This window comes from Pipistrellus kuhlii, unplaced genomic scaffold (genome assembly GCF_014108245.1).
Source record: "Pipistrellus kuhlii isolate mPipKuh1 unplaced genomic scaffold, mPipKuh1.p scaffold_m20_p_2, whole genome shotgun sequence".
In the NCBI taxonomy this organism is placed as follows: Eukaryota; Metazoa; Chordata; class Mammalia; order Chiroptera; family Vespertilionidae; genus Pipistrellus; species Pipistrellus kuhlii.
The window spans coordinates 108,078,497-108,097,332 of NW_023425515.1; the positions used below are offsets into that span (position 1 = coordinate 108,078,497).

At 40.8% G+C, this 18,836-nt stretch overlaps 2 long non-coding RNA genes across 2 annotated transcripts in view; both read left to right on the forward strand.

The window, feature by feature from the left end:
• LOC118723831 overlaps nucleotides 1–18,836 on the forward strand; it is a 46,786-nt gene that overhangs the window by 17,548 nt on the left and 10,402 nt on the right. The gene's annotated exons all lie outside the window — the stretch shown is intronic.
• LOC123652668 lies at nucleotides 9,327–18,554 on the forward strand. The gene is made up of 3 exons (XR_006742122.1): nucleotides 9,327–9,337; nucleotides 14,990–14,994; nucleotides 18,337–18,554. It is a non-coding gene; the product is annotated as an uncharacterized LOC123652668 (long non-coding RNA).

An 18,836-nucleotide genomic window follows, 5' to 3' on the forward strand; every position in this document is an offset into this window, starting at 1 on the left:
TACAATCTCTGTCCAGCCAAGCGCAGAGTAATAGTTTGGGCCACTTTCAGAGGAGTAGCTCTGACATAGGAAAAAGTACCTCTTATTCCCTGAATGGTAAACAGCACCTCCCCAACCCAAAGTCCTTTCAGAAACAGACTTTTGAGTAAGTTTGGTAGCTGGAAGACAGGCAAAGGTGGACAGAGATGGAGCATGGGGACCAGGGGAAGTTTGTGGGCCCAGCTCTGGGCTCCATGTTGCTAACAAACCTACTTTAGAGGACAGAATGGCACCTCCTGCTTACAGCCATGGCCTCTGCAGACAGACACAAGCAGTGGACTGGTGGGTTGCTTGGAGCTTCAAGCAGGTTGCTAAAAGACAGTGTCTGGCAGTGGTTAGCAGCTAAGTACCTAACAGGAAGCCCAGAATTGACAGAAGAGTGGGATCCAAAGCCAGTTCCCATGGAGCATTAAAATCATGGCTGAAACAAACACCCTTCACTTTCTTTATTTTTTTTACTTTTTTCTTTTCTCTTTTTTTTCTTCTATTTTATTTTTCTTTTATATATATATATATATATAAATTTATATAAATTTATATAAATTTATATAAATTTATATAATTTTATATAATGTTTTATAATTTTTGTATTTTCTGTACATCTTTTCAGTGTATCTATCTCTGTGATTTTACACATAATCTCATTAGAAATTAATTTCAGCAGTTTAACTTTGAGGCCCAAGATAAGTGGCCCCTACCCACCAGCTCTGTTGTCTGGTATCTCAAGACCTGGAAACTATACCAAGTCCCCAAGTTCCCTGCTGTAAGCTCCCATTAGCTACCTGGGCCCTACAGGCAGGTATTGAGTTGTAAGTTACATGTCAAAATGGAGTTAAAGTTAAAGAATATTTGAGTTTCTCATAACCCACAACTGGTTTAAGATGATGGCCAAGTTGATTTAAAGTAGTTGATTAGTTGTCCAGCCAGAATGGTCAGTGATTGAGCTTTGAGCTATAAACCAGGAGGTCATGGTTCAATCACCGGTCAAAGCATATGCCCAGATTGTGGGCTCTGTCCACAGTGGGGGCTGTGTCGAAGGCAGCCAGTCTTTCACCATTGATGTTTCTGGCTTTCTTTCCCTCTCTCATCCTCTCTGAAATTAATAAAAATATATTTGTAAAAAATAGTTGAGGAGGATCCAAGATGGTGGCTTAAGTAAGCACACCTTAACTGCAGCCATGCACAACAATTTCAAAACTACAACTAAAAGAGAAAACATCTATCACCCAGAACCACAAGAAAACTGGGCTGGAAGGAAGCTCTACAACTGAAAGAGAAAGGAGTATTCACACTGAAAGAGAAAGGAGCATTCAGGGCACAAGCACTGAAAAACTGAGGTACCTCTAGGCTGTAAGATGGAAACTCAGGGGAGCGGCCGAAAGCAGTCCTGGAGGTGTGCGCATTACACGCAGAGAAAGGAGTGTTGACTGTGCCATAGGAAGGAGACAAAAGCTCCAGACTGCTCTGAACCCCACTTCCAACCCCACTTTCAACTGCACTGAACCCCAGTTCTGGGCTTATTGGGGGAGAGCCTAGACTGTTTGGTAGCGAGCAAAACTCGAGGGCACCTTTCTCTCAGAGATGCTTGTAGCAAGTACCAAAGGACACTGAGGAACACTGAGACTCAGGAACCTCATAGGGCAGGGCTGACAGAAAGCCAAGGCTGTAGGCTCCACCCTGAAACTCCACCCCATCCAAGCTGAGCACAGAGGCTTTGCAATTTTCCAAGTCTAGTTGAATAAGGCTGTCTCCCGGCATAGACAGAGCTGATCCTCACAGCCAATTGGCCTGGAGGTCAGTTCCTCCCAGTGATACCAACAACAATTAAGACTTAACTACAACCAGGCTGTACACACAGTCCACAAAAGGAGGCACCAAGAGTGTCCACCTCAGGTAACTGGGAGGCTGACCCACTGAACCATATAGGACACCTTAGCACACAAAGCCACCCTACCAACTCAGGGAAGCAGCGAAAATGCCGAGACAAAGAAACAGATCACAAATGAAAGAAATGAAGGACAAAAAGTGACTGGATATAGAGTTCAAAACCACTCTTATAAGGTTTTTCAAGTATTTCCTAGACAAGGCTGATAAAATAAATGAGACCTATGAGGATATGAAAAGGGATCAACTAGAAATAAAAAGAGATCAACTGGAAATAAAGGATACATTGTCTGAAATAAAAAATATTATATAGAGTCCTAAAAACAGAATGGAAGATTGTAAGAATCAAGTCAAATATTTGGAACATAAAGAGCCAGAAGACACTCCTCTGCAGAAGCAAGAGACAAGAGAATCCAGAAAGTTGAAGATAGTACAAGAAACCTCTGGGACAACTTCAAGCATACCGACATCAGAATTATGGAAGTCCCAGAAGAAGAGAGAGAGCAAGATAACGAAAACATACTGGAAGAAATAATGACAGAAAACTTCCTTCACCTGGTGAAAGAATTAGACTTACAAGTCCAGGAAGTGCACAGAACCCCAAACAAAAGAAATCCAAAGAGGAGCACACCAAGACACATCATAATTAATTGTCAGCTGATTTCTCAACAGAAACCATGCAGGCCAGACAGGAATGGCAAGAAATATTCAAGGTGATGAATAGCAAGAACCTACAGCCAAAAATAATCTACCCAGCAAAGCTATCACTCAGAATCAAAGGCCAGATAAAGAGCTTCACAAATAAAAAAAAGCTAAAGGAGTTCATCATTGCCAAACCAGAATTATATGAATTGCTGAAGGGGGTTCTTTAGAAAGAGGAAGAAAATAAAGATAAAAATTATGAACAACAAATATGTAACTATCAACAAGTGAATCTAAAAACCAAGGGAAAAATCTGATGAACAATATTAACTATTGAATATAATAGAATCAGAGGTATGGAAAGGGAGTGAACTGACAATTCTCAGAGAAAAGGGGAGTGAGAGGGTGCGGGAAGAGACTGAACATAAACTGTGCACCTATGGATAAGGACAATGGGTGGTAGGGAAAAGGCAGAGGGTGGGGTGGAAACCTGGTGTAGGGGAGCAATGGAGGGGGAAAAATTAGGAACATTTGTAATAATATGAACAATAAAGATTTATTAAAAATAATGATAATAATTGTTTGTTGTGCTTGGGTGCGAGATGCAGGGATGTAGTCAGAGAGGCAGAGATGGCTGACAGGTAGTCAATGCTGTTGGCCATGCCTCAGCCTAGTGACACCCTGAGACTCTGCCCTGAGACTCCACCCCACACAATCTACAAACACACTCAAAATCCTAGCAGCTTCTTTTGCATATTAATGGCCTTCTCTACTGCAGTTTAACCTAGCAAACTTGCAACTTGGTGCAGACAGCTCTAAAGCTTCCAAGCTCCAAGCAGGGAAGAGAGGACTGTGTTTCTCACTGTAGCTCCTGCAGGGTGGCATCAGACAGTAGCTGAATTGCACCCCATTGGAGATCTAGAAACCAGTGTCCCTAGCGGTCAGTGTGAGATACCAGATTTCAACTCCTCACATCCATAAGTGACACATTCGGAAGGTGGACTCAGTGAACACCAAAGCCCCACTGAAACAAGGCCTGCACCATAAGCATGTCTCCAAGTGCAGCAGTTCTTCCATTATAGACATAGCGGGTTCTTACAGCCAATTGGCCAGGAGGGAGATTCCTCCCAGTGTACCAACATCAATCAAGGCTTAACTACACCAAGACTTTGCACTCAGCCCAGAAAGGGATGTACCAAGAGCAACCACATCGGGTGAGTGGGGAAGCTGAGCTACTGGACCCTCTAGTTCACCTTCCACACAAAGCCATTCCATCAACACAGGGAGGCAACCAAAATGCAGACACAGAAGCATGTCACAAATGGGAGAGGTGGAGGAAAGTAAACTACTGGATGACACAGAATTCAGAATCACATTTATTGTATAAGGATACTCAAGAATCTTCTAAAAATTGCTGAGAAACTTGAAGAGACCTTCAAAGACCTTAATGAGAATACCAAAAAAAAATTGGAAAAGCACCAGATAGAAATTAAGCATACACTTTCTGAAATAAAGAATGTAAAGAATGTAAAGAAACTCAACTGTAGGTCAACGTACCCCAAGAGTCAAACCAAAGATCTAGAATATGAGGAAGCCAAAAACACCTAACCAGAGAGGCAGAAAGAAAGAAGAATCCAAAAGTGTGAGGATAGTGTAAGGAGCCTCTGGGATGGCTTTAAGAGTAGCAACATCCAAATTTTGAGGATGCCAGAAGAAGAGAGAGAGCAGGATATTGAAGGCCTATTGAAAGAAATAATGACAGAAAACTTTACCCACCTGGTGAAAGAAATAGACTTATAAGTCCAGGAAGCTCACAGAATCCCAAACAAGAGGAATCCAATGAGGACCACACCAAGACACATCATAATTAAAATGCCAAGGGCAAAAGCTAGAGAGAGAACCTTGAAAGCAGCCAAAGAAAAACAGTTAGTTAGTTACCTACAAGGGAGTATCCATAGGACTGTCAGCTGATTTCTCAACAGAAACTATGCAGGCCAGAAGGGAGTGGCAAGAAATATTACAATAAAAGTGATGAACAGCAAGAACCTACAACCAATAGCTCTACCCAGCAAAGCTATCGTTCAGAATTGAAGGGCAGATAAAGAGCTTCACAGAAAAGAAAAAGCTAAAGGAGTTCATCACCACCAAACGAGGATTACATGAAATGCCAAAGGGTATTCTTTAAGAAGAAGAAAAAGGTAAAGGTAAAAACTATGAACAACAAAAAGACATCAAATACATACCTACCAACAAGCGAATCTAAAAATCTGAAGAACAGAATGGATTGGTGAATATAATAGAATCAGGGACATAAAAAGAGAGTGGACTGACAATTCTCAGGGGGAAAAGGGTCTGAGGGATGCAGGAAGAGATTGGACAAAAATCTTACACCTATGGATGAAGACAGTGGCAGGGGGTGAGGTGGGGAATCAGGTGGGGAGGAGCTATAGGGGGAAAAAAGAGAAACACCTGTAATAATCTGAACAATAAAGATTTATTATATAAAATTAAAAAAGTTTATTAGTTAGTAATTGCTGTATATCAGACAGTAAAGAATTCTTCATCTTCTTGAGCTTGTCACCAGTTTCTGTGACCTGCTATTTCAGTAGTGAATGCTCAACCACTGAGCCACATGGGCTGGGCTCAACAGATATGTTCTTTTTGAGGTTTACACTACTTTCTTGTTTCTTTGTGGCTTTTGGATATTCTGCCTTATAGCATTTTAAAGGTTTGAGGTTGTAAGACATGTGAGCCTCTGGGGTGTCCACTCCAACTCCATTTTAAAGTGGCTCTGTTTATTTATCTTTTACAAGGAGAAGTGTTAATTTAGTGTTATTGATAAAAACAAAAAACACATGTTGTGTCAAGCCCTTCTTCAGTTTTGGACAAAATAGGTGCTGTCTGCCTGTCCATCAGACAGTCCAGTGGGTTGGAATTTAAGTAACCTTGTCATTGGTACAGACCACTCACTGTAAGAAATGGGAGGGAGCCCTAACTGGTTTGGCTCAGTGGATAGAGTGTTGGCCTTCAGACTAAAGGGTCCCAGGTTCTATTCCAGTCAAGGACAAGTACCTTGGTTATGGGTATATCCCTAGTAGGGGGTGTGCAGGAGGCAGCTGTTTCTCTCTCATTGATGTTTCTAACTCTCTAACCTTCTCCCTTCATCTCTGTAAAAAATAAATAAGATATATTTAAAAAAAAAAAAAAAAAGAAAAGAAATAGAGGAAAAAGGGAGGATGTATAAATAAATTGTTTGGGGCCCAATTCAGCCAGGAAGTCTGTTGGGTCTTCCCAAAAATGTGTGTCAAGGAACAACAAATATAAACAAGAGGCTATAAACTACTTTTATGTTTGCATGAGGGGATGGACATAGACCAGAGTTCCATTCCTGAGGTGGGAGGAGAGATTACTGCTTAAGTGGAAGAAAGGAACATGAAAAATTCCCCTTTCTGGGTTATCTGTATTTAGTCAACAAACCAAGGGTGATAGTTGTAATTACTTCCTATCTTTCCCTCCCTCCTTCCTCCACATTTCTCCTTTTTCCTCCCTTTCTTTCCTTCCTTGCTCTCTCCTTGGCTTCTTCCCTTTCTTCCTATTTTATTTATTTATTTTTTAAATCATGAACTGAAAAAAAAAAATGTTCTGACTCAAGGTCTGCAAGAAATAGTTTGGTTAATTATGTTTTCTTCAATTGACCACAGGCAGCTTCCTGGTCAAAACACACTGTCTTCTTGAGCAAACAAAGTGTTGTCAGTGGAGGTGGGTCCTTGCTGCATCACAAGGAAAGCATTCCAGGGGACCCACAGGGAGGATTGTGAATGCAAATTAAAAGGCATTTGCCTGGGTCCCCAATGCCTCATCTCTATCCCTCTGTGGGAAAAGTTCAATCTTACCTTTCTCAGGCCCAGAAATAGGGCCAGGGTCCAGATATTTTGCACCAGGCCAAGGTTTCAGTCCAGTCCAGTCTTTTTCACCATCCGGCTAGCTTAGCCAGTGTTCTGAGCTGCACTTCATTCAGCTCAGGATTGAGTTCTGAGTCCCATAGCCATTGGGGCTGCTGGCAGCTGCTAGTCCTACATGGCTGCTATGGAGAAAACATGCGGACAAATGGGATAAGTGCATTATCGGGTGAGAGTGAGAAGTGGAAAGGCTTCTTTGTTAAGCTGATAATATTACCTCCAGTTTAGGATGGACCAGGTGCTTTTCCAAAATAACCAACTTCCTAAACTTTCCAGGTTTCTGATGGTCCATGCCCTAACCAGTCCACTCTTTCTAGACTGACAGGCTTCTCTAGGCACCATCTTAGCTCCTACTGCACATATGTTCACCTGTCCCACTAGAGGTGAACATATTGTTCTACTAGAGGCCTGATGCACGAAATTCACACACTCGGAGTGGGGGGGTCCCTCAGCATGGCCTGTGGCCTCTCACAGTCTGGGAGCCCTAAGGGGATGTACAGCTGCCATGGAGGTGGGAGAGGCTCTTGCCACTGTGCTGAGCTTGCCAGCTGTGAGCCTAGCTTTCCCTTGTGAGAGCACACTGAACACCAGGGAGGTAGAGCCTGCATTGAACGTCTGCCCCCTGGTGGTCAGTGTGCATCATAGTGACCATTTGTTCTATTCAGTCTATTTGCATATAAGTCTTTTATTATGTAAGATCCCTTCCCCAAGTGATATGTTGAATGACGGGCTTCCCTACGGAGTGTGTGAAGCTATAACTTCCTCAGGAACCAAGAAGGTTCTGCTCCTTAGGTTAATTGTTCTTAATAATGTCTGATTCCATTTGCTCCCTTTCTTTATTAATAACTAGCTACGTATGCTAACAAAAGCACTGTCAAATTGGCTTTCCACTTCAGGTTCAGGCCCTCCTTTCCTCTACACCCACACCCACACCCACACCAACCACTGTCCATTACTGGATCATCCTCTGAACCAGGGCCTCAGTGGTTTTTACAATAAACATTCATAGTGCACTTTTGACCAACATATCAGGAATCAGGTTAGGTTTGGAAAACAAGAATTAATAGTGATCCAGTCTTCAAGGTTATGTTTCACCTTTGACCATAAGCAAGGCCTGGAGTTACGTACAAAGGCAGTATGATTCCACTCCTTACACCTTGGTCCTCATCGCTTCTCTGTCCCTTTGACTACCATTTCCTGTTGTTGTGGGCGACCCACGAATGACAACCACCAGTCAGCCAAATTGGAATTTAGGAAGCCTTTATTACGAACTCGAGTCTGGGCTCACGTCTCAACTGACACAGCAGCGAGCAATGAGAGCCCCGGCCCACTCTAAGCATGCTACTTTTATCCCCGTCTTAGGGATGCCTGGCAGATTATGATTGGATAAAGTTTTAACAAAGAAAGATCAGTCATAAGTTATAGAAAAATTCCACTAGTACAGCAACATTTAAAGTTTATACAACACCTGGGGTGGGGGGTTATTTTCAGGTTAAGCAGTCTCTGTTTGACCTGGTTTGGTCTGTTTGTTCTGCCTTGCAGCTACTGGAAACAGGACTTGCCTGCCTGGGGGTTGAGCCTTGCAACATAACTATTTTATTTATTTATTATTATTTATTATTTTTTTAAAATGACCAACGTTTTTATTTATTTATTTAATTTTTTAAAATAAATTTTTTATTGTTCATATTATTACAAATGTTCCTTCCCCCCTTTCCCCCACCATTGCTCTCCTCCACCAGGTTCCCACCCCACCCTCTGCCCTTTCCCCACTCCCCATTGTCCTCATCCATAGGTGCACAGTTTATGTTCAGTCTCTTCCCACATCCCCTTCTCCCCTTTTCCCCAAGAATCGTCAGTTCACTCCCCTTCCATACCTCTGATTCTATTATATTCAACAGTTAATATTGTTCATCAGATTTTTTTTTAATTTCCTTGGTTTTTAGATTCACTTGTTGATAGTTACGTATTTGTTGTTCATAATTTTTATCTTTATTTACTTTCTCTTCTGAAAGAACCGCTTTCAGCAATTCATATTGTATAATTCTGGTTTGGTGGTGATGAATTCCTTTAACTTTTTTTTTTACTAGTGAAGCTCTTTATCTGACCTTCGATTCTGAGTGATAGCTTTGCTGGATAGATTATCTTTGGCTGTAAGTTCTTACTATTCATCACCTTGAATATTTCTTGCCATTCCTGTCTGGCCTGCATGGTTTCTGTTGAGAAATCAGCTGATAATCATATAGGTGCTCCTTTATAGGTAACTACCTTCTTTGCTCTTGCTGCTTTTAATATTCTCTCATTGTCTTTTGCTCTTGGAATTTTAATTATGATTTGTCTTGGTGTGGTCCTCTTCAGATTCCTTTTGTTTGGAGTTCTGTGCACTTCCTGGACTTGTAATTCTAATTCTTTCACCAGGTGGGGGAAGTTTTCTGTCACTATTTCTTTCAGTATGTTTTCGATATCTTGCTCTCTCTCACCTCTGGGACCCCCCTAATTCTGATGTTGGTTCGCTTGAAGTTGTCCCAGAGGTTTCTTACATTATCTTCAATTTTCTGGATTATCTTGCCTTCTAGCTTCTGTGGAGGAGTGTCTTCTGGCTCTTTATGTTCCAACTCTGACTTGATTCTTGCGATCTTCCATTCTGTTTTTAGGACTCTGTATAATATTTTTTATTTCAGACAATGTATTCTTTATTTCTTGTTGATCCCTTATCATTTCTTGTTGATTCCTTATTAATTCTAGTTGATTTCTTTTCATATCCTCATAGGTCTTATCCATCTTTTCTAGGAAATTCTTGAAAAACTTTATAAGTGTAGATTTGAACTCTATATCCAGTTGCTTTTTGTCCTCCATTTCTTTCGTTTGTGATCTATTTCATTGTCGCATTTTGCAGCTACAGATGGGACGGGGTTTCAGGGTGGAGCCTACAGCCTTGGCTTCCGTCAGCCCCGCCCTATGTGGTTCCTGGGTCTCAGTAATCCCCAGGGTCCTTCAGTACTCCGTTGCAAGCGCCTCTGAGAGAAAGGTACCCTCTATTTTCGCCTGCTACCAAACAATCTAGGCTTTCCTCCAATGAGCCCGGTATTGGGGTTCAGTTCAGTTGGAAGTGGAGTTGGAGGTGGTGTTCAGAGCAGACTGGAGCCCCAGTCTCCTTCCCACTGGGGCAATCCAGAGGCACAGCCAACCGTCCCTTCTCTGCGCGCAATGTGCGCCTCTGGGACCTCCTTTCGCTGCTCCCCCAGGGTTCTGCCTTGCAGCCCAGCTCCCTCTGTGTGAGCCTGGGTCCCCGGGGTCTGGCCTAGAACTGGGGTTCAGAGCAGTCAGTACTGGGGCCCAGCACAGTTGAAGCTTTTATCTCCTTCCTGCTAGGGAACACCAGCCAGGCACTCAGCTGCCCTCCTCTCTGGCTCCGTCCTCTCCGTGTGCCGCGTGTCTCTGTACCTCAGGCTTTTACAGCTCCTCCGCGCTTCCTTCTGGTTTTCTCCTTGCTTCTCGTTGTAGAATTTCCAGTCAGTCGACTTTCCTGTAGTTCTGGGTAATGTCCATTTTATATTTTAGTTGTATTTTATTGAAATTGTTGTGTGCAGCTGCTGCTAGGTGTCTACCTGAGCAGCCATCTTGGATTCTTCCCCAACGTTTTTTCCGCAACAGAACTATTTTATGACTAACAGTTATGCTTAGCTAAAGCATATCATGCTACATTCTTTGTTGTGGGTCTGGTTGCTCGTTCCTTCCCTGGTCTGGAGCCCTGCTTCAACAGGGTCTTGCTGGCCATCTTGATCCCTGCCTCAACCGGGTCTTGCCAGCCACAATACTGTTTTCCTTTCCACACCATTGTCTTAGAACACACTATTAGATTTTCAACTCCTTAGTCTTTTTTTCTGAGGTTTTCAGCTTACCCTCTATCTTCCTCTCTTGTTTGTCTCTTTCTGTAATCAAACACCTAAATCGACTGACTGGAAATCAAACACTTAATATCTGCAATTTTTAAAAATTTATCTTTATTGTTGAAAGTATAACAGATGCCCTCCTTTTCCACCATTAATCTCCTCCACCCAGCCCCCAGCCTCCCCAAGCCTTCACCACATTATTTTCTTAATCCATGAGTTATGCATATAAATTCTTAGGCAAGTTGCTAAACATTATTGTCCTGAATTCTTCTTTAAATTATTTATTTAATTATTTATTTCAGAGAGGAAGGGAGAAGGGAAGAGAGAGAAACATCAATGATAAGAGAAAATCATTGATCAGCTGCCTCCTGCACACCTCCCCACTGTGGATCGAGCAACCGGGCATGTGCACTGACTGGGAATCAAACTGTGATCTCCTGGCTCCTAGGTCAATGCTCAAGGACTGAGTCAGGTCAGGCAGGCCTGAATTCCTCATTTTTAAATAAAGATAATCGTTCCTGCTTTTCCTATGGCCTGGAGTTGTTATAAAAATCATATAAATCTGACTGACTTATATCACTTAGCATGATACTCTTCAGGTAACTCCATGTTGTCTCTCTCTCTTTTTCTTTTTCAAGGCAAACATACTTACTTCTATGTAGAATGGTGTACATACATGTTCTGGAAGTGCATGCACACCAAGCAGGTGGGCCGCTTGGGTTTATAATCCCTTATGCACCTGACCTATCCTTTGCTCTTGATTAGAACTCAAGTGTACCTGTACAGTCTTTCCTTCTTTTTTAAAATCAATTAATTTATTTTTATTTCTTTTAAAAAAATTTCATTGTTCAGATTATTATAGTTGTTCGTCTTTTGTACCCCTCAGAGCTCCCCTCCACCTGGTTCCCACCCCACCCCATGACCTTACACCCCCCTCACTGTTCTCATCTATAGGTGTATGATTTTTGTCCAGTCTCTTACCACACTCCCCACATCCCATTTCCCCCTGAGGATTGTCAGTCCACTCCCTTTTTATGCCCCTGATTTTATTATAGTCAACAGATTATTCTGTTCATTGGATTTTTTATTCACTTGATTTTTAGATTCACTTGTTGATAGATATGTATTTTTGGTTCATAATTTTTATTTTTACCTTTTTCTTCTTCCTCTTCTTAAAGAATATCCTTCAGCATTTCATATAATACTGGGCTGGTGGTGATAAACTCCTTTAGCTTTTTTTTTAAATCTGTGAACCTCTTTATTTGCAATTCAATTCTGAATGATAGCTTTGCTGGGTAGAGTAATCTTGGTTGTAGGTTCTTGCTATTAATCACTTTGAATATTTCTTGCCACCCCCTTCTGGCTTGCATAGTTTCTGTTGAGAAATCAGCTGACAGTCATATGGGTGCTCTCTTGTAGGTAACTACCTGTTTTCTCTTGCTGCTTTTAATATTCTCTCTTTGTCTTTTGCTCTTGGAATTTTAATCATGTTGTGTCTTACTATGGTCCTCTTTGGATTCCTTTTGTTTGGGGTTCTTTGCACTTCCTGAATTTGTAAGTCTATTTTTTTTTTTCACCAGGTAGAGGAAGTTTTCAGTCATTATTTCTTCAAATACATTTTCATTATCTTGCTTTCTCTCTTCTTCTGGCACCCCATTATTCTGATGTTGATATGCTTGAACTTGTCCCAGAGGCTTCTTACACTATCTTCCTACTTTTGGGTTCTTTTTTATTTTTGCTTTCTACTTGGGTGTTTTTTGCTTCTTCGTATTTCAAATCTTTGACTTGATTCTTGAGATCTTCTAGTCTGCTGTTGGATCTCTGTATATTATTCTTTTATTTCAGTCAGTGTATTCTTAATTTCTACTTGATCCTTTTTCATATCATCAAGGGTCTCATTAAATTTATCGACCTTTTCTAGAAAATTATTGAAAAACCTTATAACCTTGATTTTGAACTCTGTATCAAGTAGTTTGCTTTCCTCCATTTCTTTCATTTGTGATTTTTTTTCTCCACATTTTGGCTGCTTCCCTGTGTTGATAGAGTGGCTTTGTGTGTTAGGTGTTCTATAGGGTCCAGTGGCTCAGCCTCCCCAGTTACCTGAAGTGGACACTCTAGGACACATGTGTCAAACACAAGGCCCGCGGGCCAAATTCGTCCCGCCAGGCCTTGCAATGTGGCCCACACCGCGCTGTCATCACTGCACTCCGCTGCGTTTCCATCACAATGACAGTTTATGACTGTTCAGTAAACCATTTGGCCCGCGATTTAGGCTGGATTTTAGATTTTGGCCCCTTCTCTGATTGAGTTTGACACCCCTACTCTAGGACCTCCTAGATTCTAGGTGCACCTCTTTGTGGGCTGTGTGCACAGTCTTGTTGTAGTTAAGTCTTGATTGTTGTTGGTATCACTGGGAGGAATTGACCTCTAGGCCAATTGGCTGTGAGGATCAGCTGTGTCTACGATGGGAGAACTTCTGTGCTGGAGACACATTATGAGGCAAGACTTGCTTCAGTGGGGGTTTGGTGCTCACTGAATCTTCCCTCTGAGTGTGTCCCTTATGGATCTGGGGAATTATAATCTGGATGGTCCTATGCTCACCCCTAGGTACACTGGATATTGGATCTCTAAGGAGGTACTAATTTAGTCTGCCTGAGGCCATCCAGCAGGAGCTACAAAGAGATCTACAGATTCCTTTTGTTTGTTTGGATTTTGGAGGTGCCCAGATGAGGCCCAGCTGTGAAGTAATGCAAGCTGCTGTGGGGCCTTGGCCCATCTTTTGGATGTTCTGGGTCACTCTGACTCAGCTGCAGTTTGATAGGTAAGTTTAGATTTCAAAAGACCAGGCCATTCATATGCAAAAGCCTCTGTGATCAGCTTGGATGGGGTGGAGTCTCAGGGCAGAGCAAACAGCAATGGCTTCCCATCAGCCCTGCCCTAAGAGGCCCTTGGGTCTCAGTGTCCCTTGGTAATGGTTGTAAGGACCTCTGAGAGAAAGTCACCTTCAAGTTATGCCCACTGTCAGACAGTTCAGTTTCTTTTTGTATGAGTCTGGGTCCCCAGAGTCTTGCCAAGAACTGGAGTTCAGAGCAGTCGGGAGCTTGTATCTCCCTCCGGCTTGAAAAAGCCAGCTGCATATTCAGTTGCCAGCCCTCTCCATACGCATGCCTCCATACCTCTGCACTTTACTTCCGCAGCTCCTCTGAGTCTCAGTGTGCTTTTCTCTTTTCTTCTAGTTATAGAATTTCCACTTAGTCACCCTTCCTATGGTTCTAAATGATGTCTGTTTTGTCTTTTAGTTATAGTTTTGAAGTGGTTTTGCAAGGCGGCAAGTTTAGGTGTTTACCTATGCTGCCATCTTGGTTTCTATCTTCCATGCTGCCTCAAAGGGTAAAAGATTCTCCTTTTTTACTGCTGCATAATATTCCATGGTGTAAATAAACCACAACTTTTTCATCCACTCATCCATGATGGATACTTGGGCTGTTTCCAGATCTTAGTTACTGTAAATTGTGCTGCTATGAACATAGAGGTGCATACATTCTTTCTGATTGTTGTTTTGGATTGCTCAGGATATATTCCTAGAAGTGGAATCACTGGTTCAATAGAAGTTTCTTATTTATTTATTTATTTATTTATTTATTTATTTATTTGGAAACACCCTACTCTTTCCACAATGGCTGGACCAGTTTGAATTCCCACCAGCAGTATACTAGGATTCCCTTTTCTCCAAATCCTTGCCAGCACTTGTCATTTGTTGATTTGTTGATGGAAGCCATTCTGACAGGTGTGAATTGATACCGAATTGTAATTTTAATTTGCATCTGGTGATCAGTGACTTTAAGCATTTTTCATATGTCTCTTGGCCATCTGTATGTCTACTTTGGAGAAATGTCTATTTAGGTCCTTTGCCCATTTTAAAATTGGATTGTCTTCCTTTTGTTAAGTTGTAAGAGTTCCTTATGTATTTGTGATATTAAGCCTTTATCAGATTTATCATTACCAGAATTGCCAGATATGTTTTCACATGCAGTGGGCTCCCTTTTCATTTTGTAGGTGGTTTATTTTGCCTTGCAGAGCTTTTTTTTTTTTTTTACGTAATCCCATTTGTTTATTTTCTCTTTAGTTTCATGTGCATCCATAAACATATTACTATAGAAGATGTCTGAGATTTTGCTGCCTATGGCTTCTATGATTTGTATGGTTTCACAATTTACATTTAAGTATTTCATCCATTTTGGGTTTATTCTTGTGTTTGGTGTAAGTTGGGCGTCTAATGTACCTTTTTTGAAAGTATCTGTCCAATTTTCCAAACACCATTTATTGAAGAGACTGGCTTGACTGCATTGTATGCTCTTGCCTCCTTTGTCAAATATTAATTGAACATAATGGTTTGGTTTGATTTCTGGGGTCAGTGTTTTGTTGGTTTATATGTCTGTTCTTGTTTCAGTACCAGGCTGTTTTCAGTACAGTGGCTTTGTAGTATAATTGAGACCTGGTATTGTGATTCCTCAAACTTTGTTCTTCTTTATCAAATTTGCTGTGGCTATTCAGGGTCTTTTAAGCAGCTAGTGATTGTAACTGTACTTTTATTCTCTTCACAGAAAATGCAAAGACTCCAGAAATTTTTACCTCTATTTTTTTTCTCCAACACCAATGGTATCATTTCTTTTATTGTCATATGTATGTTTGAAATTCTGCAGACATTATTACTATTGTTTTATAATGGTTAATATTTATTTAAATGTATATTTAATCTAGAGGCACAGTGCATGAGAACTCATGTACTGAAATGAGTGAGGGGTCCCTCAGTCTGGCCTATCACAGTCTGGGAACCCTCAGGGGTGGGAGGTGATCCAGTGATCAGGGGAAGGCTATATGCCCCATCACACCTCTGCTATTGCCACTGCCAGCAACTCAATCCTCAGCATGCCTTGATTACCTGAGCCTCGGGTGGCCTTGGGTAGTTGAGTAGCTGCCATCCGGGGTTTGCCTACTCACTGGGTAGGCCTTGGGAGGCTACCATATTGCCCAGGGGATTGGGGAACTCTGGAGGCAGGGAACTCTGCGAGCCTGTCACTCCGGTGAGGCTGAGGGGACTGGGTGCCACCATTTTGTGTCTGTGGGCACTGCCATCCTTGAGGGCATGGCAGTCAATTAGCATATTCCTTTTTATTAGCTGTAGGTGCAGCCATCTTTGAGGGAGGGACAGTCAATTAACATATCCCTTTTTATTAGAGAGGAGGATTTTTTTGCTCTTGTTCTTTTCTTACAACTTGTATGTTTCTTTTGCATAAATAATATGCTCTGGAATCTTTTTAAGTCTGTCTCAGTTTTTGTTTGTCTGAATATATCTTAAGGACTATGTGTCCTGGGTATAGAATAATTTTGGATGGGCAGGAGATTTGGGATGTGTTTTCTCAGCATGTTAAATCAGTCTATAATCTCTGGTTCTCATAATTTCTGTTGATTTCTGTATTGTCCTTCTAGCTGTTTCTCCTCTGAGGGTATTTTGTCTTTTTTCTTTGGCTGTTTTTATTTCTTTCATGATCATCGCTTTGGTTGTCTGTAGTTTCACTGGAATGTGAGTAGAGATGGATTTCTTTGTAGTATCCTGCTTGGGGGGTGAGTAGGATTTCTAAAATCTATGAATTGAAATTTTTACATATAAGTTTTAGAATACACATTTTGAATGTTAGATCATTAAATGTTATCCTGCATCATATTATCTCTTGCCTTATATTTTTCTGTTAAATATCTTCTGTCTATTTTAACCATTCTTATCCTTTCTCTTATGCTTTTCATTTTTTTGTCTTTTTAAGCTTTACATTATAATTGTTTTTCTGGAAGAAATTATGGGTAACTCTTTTTGGTCTGACAATTTACTTTTTTATCTTGATAAATTGATAAATTTATCTATTTAGTTTTTCATGTGTTATATTTTTGAGTTCTAGGACTTGTATTTCATTTTTTTTCTTTTAAAAAACATTTTAAAATTAATTTCAGAGAGAAAAGGAGAAAGAGAGCAATAGAAACATCAATGATGAGAGATAATCATTGATTAGCTGCCTTTTGCACACATCAAGTGTGGGTCGAACCCATAACTCAAGCATGTGCCCTGATTGAGAATTGAACAGTGACCACCTTGTTTATAGGTCAACACTCAACCACTGAGCCATACCTGGCTGAGTTCTTTTTTATTTTTATTCAAATATGCAGTATCTTTTAAATTTTTAGTTACATGCTGAAATGCTTAACCTTGGTTTTTATCAACTTGATAAAACAGTGTTTAATGTTTTATAATTTGAGTGTGATTATTCCATTATTTAGAGGCCCTGTATTTGTTTACATTATCTGTTTTTTCATGCAGATTTTTATTCATGTTGTCATGAATAAAATCCCATTTATCTTTTATTATGTGCTAAATAGTGTAGTTTAAAAAGCTGATTATAAAAATAACTAGTGGCCCACTGCACAGATTCATGCACATTTGAAAAGGAAATAATTAGAATAAATATCTTAATATTGGTATTTGCCCTTTATTCCTCAGCACCTGGGAGCCTGCTGGCAGTCCCGCCCCCTGCCACCTCAGCTGGTCGCACCTGCCTTGGCCTGGAGCTGCCCACTCACCATCTCACCATGGTCCTGCTCTTGCTCCCTTTGGGGCCCATCTGGGCAGCAGCCCTTCCACTACTGCCAGCTGCTAGCACCACATGGCCGATGCTCACCATGTTCCATGTTTCTCCTCAGTGGTCAGCACACAGCATAGTGAGCAGTCAAACTCTCGATCTCCTGGTCAAACCACCACCAAAGAGAACAATTTGCATATTAGACTTTCATTATGTACAGTTTTGAGGTTTATGGGTAATCTTTCCCTATGGAATATTTTTTTTTCTTCTACCACATGCCTCCAGATAATAGCAAAATGGAATAGATATACTCCAATTTAAGAGATTGGAATTTGGGGGACTGTCCAAGGACTTACATGAGGGTTACTTTCTAAGCTGCTTTAGTCATACTCCTAGAGTGTAGTTATTATGTTATCAAATGAAAGCACAGGGTCATACTTGACAGGCCAAAATTCTGCCTGCCTGGCCTTGAATATCATAAAAGTCCCTGCTTCATGCCCTTTTACCCTGTTGGATTGGAAATGCCCCTGGAGTAAAAGTGCCCCAGTTTCCATAGTCACCAATTTACCCTGGATTGCTGAGTACTTCTTCATAATCATGGCAGATCCTTTGCCTTTGGGCTCATGCTTGCTTGGTTTGGTTTTCTTGGTTGTGTTAAAAGGTCTGTTACCTAGTTCACCATTGCAGTAAAGAATTAGATGTTCTCCCCATAAATTATTTATTGAATTCTAGTTTCTGCTCTGAAATTTACTAGTTGTTTTAACATTCAATAATTTATTTATAGTCTACAAGCCTGTTCCCTCATATATAAAAAGAAGGATTTGAGCAGAGTTGCACGGGATCAGGCAGTTTAGTTTCTATCTGAATAGTACATTTTACTGTCAACCAATGAATAGATTTCAGCATAAGAGCCCAAAGAGAAGGATTATAGAATGCAGGGACTTGCTTTTCTTATTTGCCCTATATCTAAGAGAACCTTGAATATTGTAGGAGACAGAACTGTAAGTATTTTAAGAAAAAAAGGAAGGAAAGCTTGTCAACAAATTTGATAAAATCTTTTTCTTTCATGGAGCCACTGACTATCATCATGGATGTCAGTAATTGTCAGTCCAAGAACCCCATTAGTCCTGTCTTTTCTGAGTTCAGATAGAAAGAAGCGGACTGAGAAGTGTGGCTAGCAGAATCTTAGGAAACTTTATTAGGAAACTTTATTAGCCAGCCCAACTGCTTTATGAGAGGCAAGAAAATGCAGCATGTGAAGCCCCATTCCAAGGAGTGCATTTGACTAAGTTTATAATGGTCACAGAGCCCCTCCCAATCAAGCATTGCATAAAGCCATCCCATTGCTATCACAGTCTAAACTACCGTATATGATTAAAATCAGGAGCCCTTATCAGAAAACACACAAGAAGCTGGTAACAGTGTGTTCTTTTACCCCCTCTTGCTTAACTACTCTACTACTACACTTCCCTTTTTGTAGTCATGACATATTTTAAGATAAGACACTTCTTCACTCCTTGTGATCCCACACAAACTACAAACCATGTAGATAAAGTAAAATAAGCTCCTTACTAGTTTGAAATCAGAGGGCCTATAATAAAATACTAACCCTGTAGAACAAAGGGTCAGAAACACTGGCCAAGGCAAATTAATCTTCATAATCCAACACTTAATTTGGCTGCTCTCCTATATTTCAATTGATAATGTGTTTTTAAGCCTCCCTTCAACAATGCATGTCTCTCTACCATAGTTTCCAGAAGTCCATCTGTGAAATAAATTATAGTATCATA